Source organism: Coturnix japonica, chromosome 4 (genome assembly GCF_054131305.1).
Source record: "Coturnix japonica strain WE chromosome 4, WE-NBRP24, whole genome shotgun sequence".
In the NCBI taxonomy this organism is placed as follows: domain Eukaryota; kingdom Metazoa; phylum Chordata; class Aves; order Galliformes; family Phasianidae; genus Coturnix; species Coturnix japonica.
In genome coordinates, this window is record NC_140666.1 from 28,234,339 (window position 1) to 28,245,423 (window position 11,085).

Here is an 11,085-nt window from a genome sequence, read left to right on the forward strand (position 1 = left end):
ATAGGCAATGGTTTTTGTTTGATTGATTTAAAATATTATTTATATTTAATTATTGCTTGAATCTTATTGCTGTATTTTGAATGTCTGAAGACTCCCGTGAAGACTTAAGCAGATTCAAGCTTGCCTAAGGCAACACATAATATTTTTATAGTTTTTACTCAAAGAATTCAGCATGAAGAGTAAGTCAGTTTCATTTCTTGCTGTAAATAATAGAACAATTAACTGTTTGAGCAATTAATAATTCTAGGTTTTCATGGGCAGATTATTTGGACCCATGTGGATCACCTTGCTACATAAGCCACGTATGTAATATTGGTCCATCACATCATGGTACTACAGAATTTGACACTTGTCTGCAATTAACTGTATCTGGGGGAAGTGACAACTGCCAGAGATATCTTGGATGCCCACAGTGTATTCAAAACTTTTGTGCAGAACTGGCATATTTGACACAGGACCAACAGAGGAACTGTGTTCTTCTTGAACTTCAACTGGAGGACAGCCTAGAAGTCCTAAACGATGCCATGTACAGTCCAGTTTTATCATCCCTACCAGAAAGAGTTGGGAGACAAACAGATTGGTTTCTATATTGAATTATTGAGTGGAGTAGTTAGGGTCCCAAATGTAAGCCCTGAAATTCAGAGACAGTAGCAGATGCAGTGTGAGGTACTTCATTTTATGATAGAATAATAGATATGCCCTGTCCAAACAATAAATTTCTTTCCCTATGATGAGCAGAGAGAAGAAGCAAAGAAAAGTTCATTACTATAGTCTCCCTAATCTAATGGTTATTTATGTTAATAACCTAGTGTTTTAATACATTTTCCGTAAGAGAAGACAGAATTTAGTTGAAAGAAAGCTGCAATTAAAGTACTTGGATAGGAAATACTTTTACTCTTCATTAAAAGAATTTTCTTGGCACTCAGAATACAGAATTTGGTTTACATATCTGCAAGCAGAACTTGAAAACTGATGGCACGCCTGGGTGAGGATATCACACCTGAGAGTTCTTCATAGACTACTGCTAATCAGAGCATTCCTGATGCCAGTGCAGTTTGATGGTGCCAATATTCAGCTGATGAATTGTTGATTAATGTGAACTTTATTGATTAATCAGTATGAGAAACAGTACCTCCAAGACTCAGAAATGTGTGTGAACTCTGATGTTCCTGTGCCCACAGATCGCAGATGGATATCTTGATGGAAATTGTTGGGTGTTTATATTCTCTGAATCACTAAGCAGTAAGTGAGAGATTGCTGCAGAAATAAAGACATGTTATTTTAGTGATAATGAAAGTGGGGAAGGAGGCTGCATGGTTCTAATAACTTCTCCATGGTTGTAGTGAATACATTCTTTTTGTCATTTATTTATTTGTTTGTTTTTGTTTTTTGTTTGTTTCACTTGGAATTTGAGTGGGGGGAAAAAAAGATCTCTACTCTACTGGGGATCATCTTGTTCTTGCTTTCACTTAATATTTTTTAAGTGAAGGATGTAACAACCATCAATGGAAAATAAGGAAAATACTAACATCTGATGTGTCTATTAATCTGCAGGTGGAACAGATATGTCTGAACTTGACTGGGTTGTCTGTTTTCTGCTGTTCAAGAGCTGTACAAAACAAACATAATAACCCTTCTGTTAAGTTCTTCACTCCTTTTAAACCTCATCAGGGAAGTGTGAGGATGTTGGAATGCATAAAGGACTTCCTTTGTCTTCACTTTGTCTTGTTCCCTGTGTGCCTGTGCACCCTCTGTTACCCACTGCTTCTCACCATCTCTGGAGATTACATCTGAAAGGAAGAGTAGCTCAAGCAAAGGAATATGTATGCTTAATGATTCCTTTTGCTGCTGTTCTTCAAAACTGAGGGCTTTGGTCTCAGTAGGCAGAGGGAATACAGTTATCTCCCTAGCAGAAACTCACAAAGCATTGGCCCATTTTCAGCATGGACATTACTTCATATTCATCTTAATAGGAAGAAACAGAACAGAAGGTAACCTATGCTCTGGTAATGAAGAATAGTCAAATACAGACACTAAATAACTTTGATAAGTATTCCTTAAGTCTTCAGTTCCAAAGAAAGAAGGATATTAAAAAAACCCACAAACAAAACCAAAAACAAACAAACCAAAAAAGCACTGGTAGAAAATCATAGTAAATTAAATGTAAGCAGCTGACATTATTCTAGTGATTCTTAACAGAAAAGGTCTTCAGTGTGAAAGAAACTGTGTGGAATTGAAATGATTAATCAGAATTGGAAAGAAATCATTGGTATTTTCTAGTTTCAACAGTTCCATCAATAATCTTTTACCAGAGAACTGCCTAAATCTTAACTTCTGAGAACTTGTGTTTTCTGTAATTTTAGCTCAGGTTTACCTTTTCTTCACCAAATTAAAGCAATAATAGCTTGTAACCACTGACTGTTAAGATGATCATGAGAGTCTTGGTGATTTTTAAAACATTTTTTTCTTTTGTTATATTGTCAAAAGCCTGCATATTTAACTGCCAGTTTCCTGCACTGGCGTTCATTTTGCTACAAACCGGAGAGAAGTGAAATGTTTGTATCTAGGTTATCTAGAATAAATACAAATTATTTGAGAATTTGGTTTATGTCTTAAAGGGTCCATTCCCAAATTAAATCTAATTAACAAAGAATGACTTTTTTAAATTAAGAAATACTCAGTAAATATTTAAAAGTAGATTAAGAATGCCTCAATTCACCACAAAGATATGGAATTGCTGTTTCAAGCAAAAAAGCAGCTTTTTCTTTACAGTGGAGCCAGAAACAAAGCTCCAGAACTCATTAAATCCTCCTGTTGAAAAAGAAAGTCACTCTTAGTGTGGTGAAGAGGTGTTGTGTGATTAGTGTTGTGGTTGTTATGGACTCGTGTAGTTGTATTCCAGGAGTATGCAGGAGGCACAGGTGGGCTCTCAGTCTCTTTGTGCTAGGCATAGTATGGGCATCTAAAAGGGAGGTTCTGGAGGAACTGTTGAGGTGTACTGGGATTTGTACCACCAGCTCATGAAAATAATTTAAACATTTAAAAATAATTAATTTTAAAAAATCACCTAAAATCAAAATTTTAGCTTAATGGAACTTAGTATAGCTTGCATGTGGTATGTGCTTATATTGTTGAGATTTTTGAATTGACAGATATGAATTCCTGCCTGAAACAGCTAGTCATTAAATTTGCCAGTGAATATAACACTGACAGAATATCAGATCTACCAGAAGTTGAGACTTTTTCTACCTGAGTTCTAGAAGATCTCTGCTCAACCAAGTAATCATATTGTCCAGCCTGCACAACTTCTGACTTTTAGGAATTGCCTGTTCCTGTGCTCATAAGAGGTGGTAGTTAAAGTGTGACCTTATCTGTTGCACCCCGATGCTTTCAAAAACAGTTTTTCAGTTGACCTTCCCAACTAGTTTCCTGAGCAGTCTGCATTCTGCTCTGTCCATATACAGGTTTGAAGTTTTGGCAACAGTTTTCTTCCTATCACTGAAGATTTCTACTTTTGTACCACCATAGTCTTTGATTCATCCACTGAGATCTTAAACACTTAACCTAAGTATCTAAGTTACCAAAGTTTTCTACTAAATTCAGCAGAGAGTGATAGGCATTCTTGAATACAACTTACTGCACAGAAGATGTGGGTTGTCCTCTGGAGTGTCCTTTTTAAATCCATTTTTAATAGGCAGCCAAGACTTAGTTAATTCTTAATTTAAAATTATTTGAATTTTAGGTGTTGTGTTAATAGGCTAGTGTGAAGCAAATACTTTAAAAGTTGTGGGTATCTGGAGGCATGTGTGTACCTAGGATTGATAGGGCTATTCAAATTTAAATAAAGTGCTAGAAGTACACAGTTTCTAACTGTGATGAATTTTGTGAAGATTAATGGGTATATAATATTCAAAGATGCAAAACACTGAATAAATGATATTTTCTATTATATTTTTTTGTTTTGTTTTGTTACTTCTGTTTTGTTTTGTGGGGGAGAGGGTGGAAGGAATTTCCTAAACTGTGAACCAGAGGAAATAAATACAAAAGATGTGTCCAGAACAGTGATTATGCTTTGTGATTAAGGAAGTGCCAAGTGGTTCAGTGCTCTTAAATGTACAGGAGTCACGCTTCTGTTCATCTCATTTTGAAGTGAAATGCTCTGGAAATTGAGTATCTGAGCAATACCAGGTAGTCAGAAAGGGCATGCTAGAATAAAGTAAGTTGCTTGAAATTAATTTTTTGGGAGGTGTTTTGAAAACCAGAACTGTAAAAGAAGTAAAATTTTCATCTGATAAGTTAAAATGGGGATAATATTCATTACCTACACTTCTTGATAGATTGCTAGTGTGTTATTTCAGAGAGATCTGAGTCACTTGACCCCCTTTCTGATTTCAAGCACCACATATCAAAACACAAAACTAATCAACCAAACAAAAACCCTTTACACCCTGTTCTTATTACTCAGGCAACAAATTCAATTTTTAAAAGTACTATGGCTTCACAGTCACTGCAATTTATTGTTCTCCAAATGCCTACATAACTTCTAAAGTTCAATGTGTATTATTAAATGTATTTACATTCAACATAGTATGTGCATTATTTATGTAGGAGTTCCACTGGAAGGACACTCATATACCCGAGCAGGGTTATATTTGTTTTTTTTTTCCCATGGGAATTGCTACTGACACTAAAGAAAAGAGAGTAAGTAAACAGAGCGTAAGTAGAATCTCCAATGTTAAGCAGGCAGCCAAGGGCAAATTCTCATCCTTGCAATTTAAAATTGGAACACCTGTATGTTACTATTTCACAACATCTATCTATCTATATGTATATAGGTTACTACAGCAGATCTGCAATATTTGGACCTTGTGGTGCTAAGGGCATCACAAGTCAAGGTACCAGACCATTTGGCAGTACAAGTAGTCGGCAAGCAGTGCTTAATGTGCTTATCCTCATGAAATGCAGTTGCAGTGATGCCATGTGGCAGGGGATCATGCTGGTGTATTGTGGTTTGTTTAATTCTGTCTTCAGAAACTTATGGTCCATTTGCTATAAATAGTGCCCTTCATGGTTAATTGTGCAACGTAGAGCAGCTATCTTCATCAGAAATAATTTTATTCTGAGTCAGTCAAATTTCAATGTCAGTGGCTACAGGAGAAACTATGAGTTCAATCAATAACCTCCCTGTCCCCCTGATTCTGTATAGACTTTGATTCATTGTGTACCCAGATTCTTTATGTTTCCTAATTAAGAAGCAATGAATTGAAAACTGGCACTGGCTTTTCAGAATACTATGAGGGCTAGATCTCCTTGGGTTTCTGTCCCTCCTGCAATTGAATACTTCAGCCTTCATAAAATTTGTTTTGACTTCTGAAGTAGGAACGTCATATCATTTTGCAGTGGTGAGTGTTTCTTCCCACTTGCAGAAATGTGGAAATCACCACAGGGACCAAGATTGTTGAAGTGTTCAGCAAGAAAAGCTATATCCTGTTCATAAATCTCTAAGTCAAGTCTGAAATAAAAGTCATGCAGCAAACCAGAAAATGAATTTCATTTTAAATCAAAACACCGATCAGCAGATATACCCTGGGATTTAGAAATGATTAAGTGTAAGATTCAGTTAAGAAGTTTCACCTCTCAAGAAAATATAAAGCAAACATTCTTATTTGTGACCTATAGATCTTTACTGTGTTTGGCATAATAAAATGACCGATCCCATCATGTACTGATGCAGAACATCTTGGAGCATTTTTACTGAGACGTGAGTCAGTGATAGATTTTGTGATTTGGGCTTTTCTTTTCTGATTAAATTGTGTTTGGCTTTAGCTCCTCTCCCCCTGAATTGTATGTCCTGCTGGTAGTTGTCAGAATGTGCTAAGTGCAATGCTTTGTCTAATCTGTGCTAATGTTAACTAAAATGAATTGAGATTGCAATCCCATACATCCAAGCATGCTTGCTGTATTTATTTATTGTGATGTAAAGTCAGATCCAGCAGAGAAATCTAGATTAAGAAAGAAATGTATTGAATAAAGTATGTAAATCCGGTGTCGTAACTGGATAAAATTAGAAAATTAAATTGATGCTGTGTCTAATTGATTCACTGTGTGCTTGCAGTTTTCAGCTTTGAATCTTAGAAAGATTTTCCGCCTGCCTAATTCTACCTTATAGGGACTCCTCCTTGCCCCAACTATTAAATAGACCTCTGCTTTATTCTTAAATCTCTATGTTGGATTTTAGAGTTTGGATCTCACCTTCCTCTGTTGTAATTAAGATGAATCTTAATCTTGCTTTTCCAAATGCAACAGCTTTGACATACGCACAAGCACATCTTGATTTACGGTACCGATAATTTTGCCTAACTTTGCCACGTATGGCTTCTGTTTACTTAATTTGTCTGAATAAGGAAAGAACTGATATTCCAGTTTAGCATAGCTTGTGTGGTGTGAAGGGAATGTATTCTACCTGTGCTGTTGATCACCATCACAGAACCTTCCAAATAACCTTATGCATCCTGTGCCTAAATTATGCATTAGCACGAGTTCCAGTGAACAATTTGATTGATTCTGTAAAAATACACGGTGGAGACTGGCTTTTCCCATTTCAAGGAGGAGGATGCTCATACTTTTGATGTGAAAAACTTTGCTTTTGTTCCACAAAAGAATCTGGTAGATTGTAGCTCTCCCCAGTCTGCTACCAAAGACAGTAGTGAAGGACTTGGGCATTAATCCCAGTGTTCCTCTGTCACTGGAGCTCTTGCGTGACTAGCCCTTCTCAGAAACAGAAGGAGAATGTTTTGAGGCTGAATTTCTTGACACACACACAGAGACTGCATTTCAGGTTCACAGTGCCTGGATTCTCACAGAGGAGTTTTTCACGTGGAAAGAGTAGAGAGGGCAAAACCTAAGAGGCAGTTTTGGGAGGGGCATCAAGGTTAGGCATTTTGATCTGTGGGAATAGGAAACAAGAGTTCTTTCTGTGTGTAGGAATTGCATGGTGTTTTGAAATTTCCTCATTCTCTCTCTTGCCTTTGCTTTTCCTCTTCTGATGAATTCCTGGAAGTGCAAAGTACATTTTATCAGTTTCTGATTCACTCCATGCCTCACTGAAGAGGAGAGGAGAGGTTTTAGCCCCTATTTCATGTAGATTCTTGCCAGGCAAAATTCTGCTCGCTTTGACATTTTCCTGTGAACCAGAGCAAGGGATGCTACATTTGATTTGATATTATCTCCATTTAGCTTTGTCTAATTTCAGACACAATCACTGGAGCAGCAATTTCTAGCACTGAAATAAGTCTTTGCAAGCCAAAGTTCTTCCTGAGAACCTGCTGCATAGGCTGGCAGATCTGTCAAAACTGACTGAATCCATCACTGGTCTTCCTTCAATTCACTTAGGTGTTATTTACCATTCACCAGCCTATTAAAAATGCATCTCCAGTGAACAATTATACTGTAGTCTGAAACTCAAAAATTAATGATTTCAGTATTCCAGAGCCTCAGCCTGACATCAAGGTGATGTACTGTATTAATCACAAAATGGCCAGGGTCATCTCTAACAAGTGAAAACCACTGCTAGAATTTGTGACATGCTATGTAGAAATAATTTTGCTTAAAATATCAGTGCTTGTTTTGGTTTTTAAAACAAATCTAATATAAAAATAGTATTACAGAAGGGGAAAAATACACATACTTTAGCTTGAGCAGAAAAGTAGTAATACTAAAACATGCTGCTGCATCAATTCTGTTTTTAATAGACTTATGCATCTGGAAATGAAGATGTGCTTGGACTAAGCTTCTTTAATAGAACTGGGATCATAGGGCTGAGGGGATTGAAAAAATATGCTTAGCTTAGCTTCATGATGAATTAAGCATTTATTATTAATTAATGCCTCAGAAGATAATGGTATAATAATAGCTTGCAAAGATCAAAGGGTATAAATCTTCCAGGTTTCAATTCATGAAGTTTTTATACAATGAAATTTGTCTAGAGAACCAGTTTCATGAAGTTTGGCATTAAGGTCGAGCTGGGAATTCAAAAAGAAATTCTAGGGATAATATTTCAAGATCAACTATTGTTTGGATTAAAATGAAATATGACTATTATGATAACGTTTGTTTGTGATGCCCTTCATCAAATCATCACATTATTACTTTTGCTGCAGGCTATTTTTTCTTTCGTCTACACCCAGGCTTCTCAAGGACAACTGCTGAAATTAGATTGAGCAAGCTGGTCTGAAATCAATTTTGACCCTGAGCTCTGAGTGTCAGTTTGGACTAAAAGACTTCCTGAAATCCCTTCCAACATGAATTATTCTTTGATCCTGTACCATACTGATGGGAGACCAGACTAAGGTCTGAATACTTGGAATGTATTTGAAATTTCAGGTACACTGGAAATGAGACAGCTGCCATCGCAAAGGAGTATAGTTATTTTTTGCTAAAAAAGGGAAGAAAAGTGCACAACAGTAAAAGAGGAGAAGCAGACTAGAGTGTGCTAAGAAGGGAGAAATATGTTGGTGAGATGCTTTGATCCACTGAATTACATTTGAATTACATTGTCCCGTAGATGTATTAATGAGGTTTAGGGACTTTATTTAAGGAAGGATTAGGTACTAGCATGTGTTTTGTAAGAGGTACACTAGCTATAAAATAGGCAGTATGGCAGTGAGCCATGAGGGACTTCTGTGTGCTGCATCAGAGATGCTGCACTCTATAGCCTATGTGGAGTGGACAAAATGAGTTAGACTGCTTTCTCTAGGAGGCAAGAAAATTTCAGCTGTATTTTCACCTCTAATCCTTCTTTCCTTCCCCCTCATCACTCCCCCCTTCTTTCCTCTTAGCTTGTATTGAAGCACTGTTTTTTTTCAAAGGTAATTCCAATATTTTCTTTGCTCAGCCTGACTGACTCAATTGTCAGTGGTAGTCATCAGCACCTGTATTTTGTGCACTGAACTGAATGACCTTTCCTACCTACTCAGGACAAACTTTTTTTCACCTTATCAGAATCAGGCACTTTCTTCATCAGTAGTGAACATGTCAGTTTAAAGCTAAGTGGGAAAACTTAGTGCTAGCATACTAGTTATGGCAGGCAGCCTTAATTTATATGCCAACAGGCTGAATGAATTCACAACACTCTTTTTATTCAGAACAAAAATGAATGGTTGCTGTGGTTACCATGAAATCACAAGATATTATACAAAACTGGGAGAGAAAAGGCATTATCATTAAAAGACACATTTGCCAATGAATAAGAACAGTCCTTTCCTTTCAATAACATTTCAACCAATGGAGTGGTGATGAGATGCCTGGTGCTTTTATTCACAGTGATATCTGTTAGACTACTGAACCCTTCATGGAGTGACCATAAAGTTGGTACATTTCCAAATCTGTCTCAGATGTATCCCTGGAACATTTCTAGGAATGATACTGAGAAAAACTGTTGTTCCTTATTTCTCTTGTAAGAAAAAACTTTCTTTGTGTAGAGAAAATATACTTGTTTTCCCTTGCTTATTTTAAAATGTGAAAAAAATGTTTTCACACTTGCAGTAGATAATTTTTGCTTCTTAATCTGTCTTGATGCTCTAGCAAAATGTCTCGGCTGTGGTGACAGTTGCATTGCTGCTGAAATCTGTGAATTTGGAGTATATAAAACTTTTGCAATCTAGTTTAAAAAGATGCAATTGTGCTTTCTTTGATTTGTTTTGACAGGAATCAAATATCCATACATTTCAGGTTTTCCATGCCAACATGAATTCTTTCCAGAGCATGAGTGGCCTGGATTTAGGTAAGACTCATTGGAGAGCTTTACTGCAGTATTTTTAAGACTGTGAATAGTAACCAAGGAAAGGGAAGATGTTGACGATTCTGCTCAGAAGATTAAGCATAGGGGAAATTTCATATACTGCAGAGGAGAGGAAGTATGTTGTCCATCAGCATGCACAGCTAGCTTTGAGGAAGATTATACTAGATAAACACAATTTAATATTGCTTAACCTAGAAGTTACCTTTGCAGTGAGTTCTCTGTTAGGAAATAACAGAACCAAGTTTACCCTTATGTCCTTTTGTAAGAAGGATTTATAACTAGCTGTTGATTTTTTCCTGCTTTGAATTATCTATCTTTTTTGTGGTCAGTTAGACCTTTCCCTACCACTTACTTGTATAGCCATGCTTGATGCAGTCATTGAAAGTCAATATCTTTTCCAGTGACTTCATTATGAAATAGAGATAATGATTTGTAGAACAGGAGTACTGAAGTATATTAGTTGTTAAGATAGGGTGTAGAAAAATGTCTTTTTGAGGTCAGCATTACACAGAACAGGCAAACCTTAAGGGCTTTTAATACATCTGTGGGACAAGAGGGAGGATCTTAGAAACGATTAATAGTTGGTTGAAAGATGCATAAATGAATGTCTTGGTTAGAGATGAACACTTTTGAAAGTCATGAAGTTTGTAGATAATTCCATGTAATTGAAAGTAGGAAGGGGAGCAGACAGCATAAACTCATAACAGGACTTCACAAGACCTGGGTGAAAATAAAATGATAGTTAAAATCTGATACGGATAAATGTTAAAGGAACTACTGGGAAAAACAGCCTGTGCTTTGTCTACAATGCAATGGCTCTGACCTGGATATCTCCCTGTATTTTCCATTGTGATTACTGCAGATTTTGTCAGTTTTAAGTGGGACCCATGCATGTTTGTAATGAGTGGGAATAAAATAAGTCTGTGCGTGCACTGCAGGAAGAAGAGATCCTTTTCCCAAAGGCTGTGCATAGTAATTTCTGAGGAAGGTCTTGAATCATGATGTAACCTTTTCCATTAACTGAGTAGCATAGTAATTCCCATTTTTAGATCAATTCACAGGGTGCAGCAAGGGAGCAATTTCATTGCCTTCCCAGTACAATCTGGGTTTGACTGTTTATATGGGAATTCTAATTATTGTCCCTCCCTCCCTTATTTATGCAGCAAAATTTATTCAAGAAAATGTGTTTTTCAGTGCAGATCCAAGTTTTATGAGTAAAATAGCATTGCATATGACAGAAAACAGAACAATTTTGAATGATTATGTCACCCAAACAGGGAAAGAGA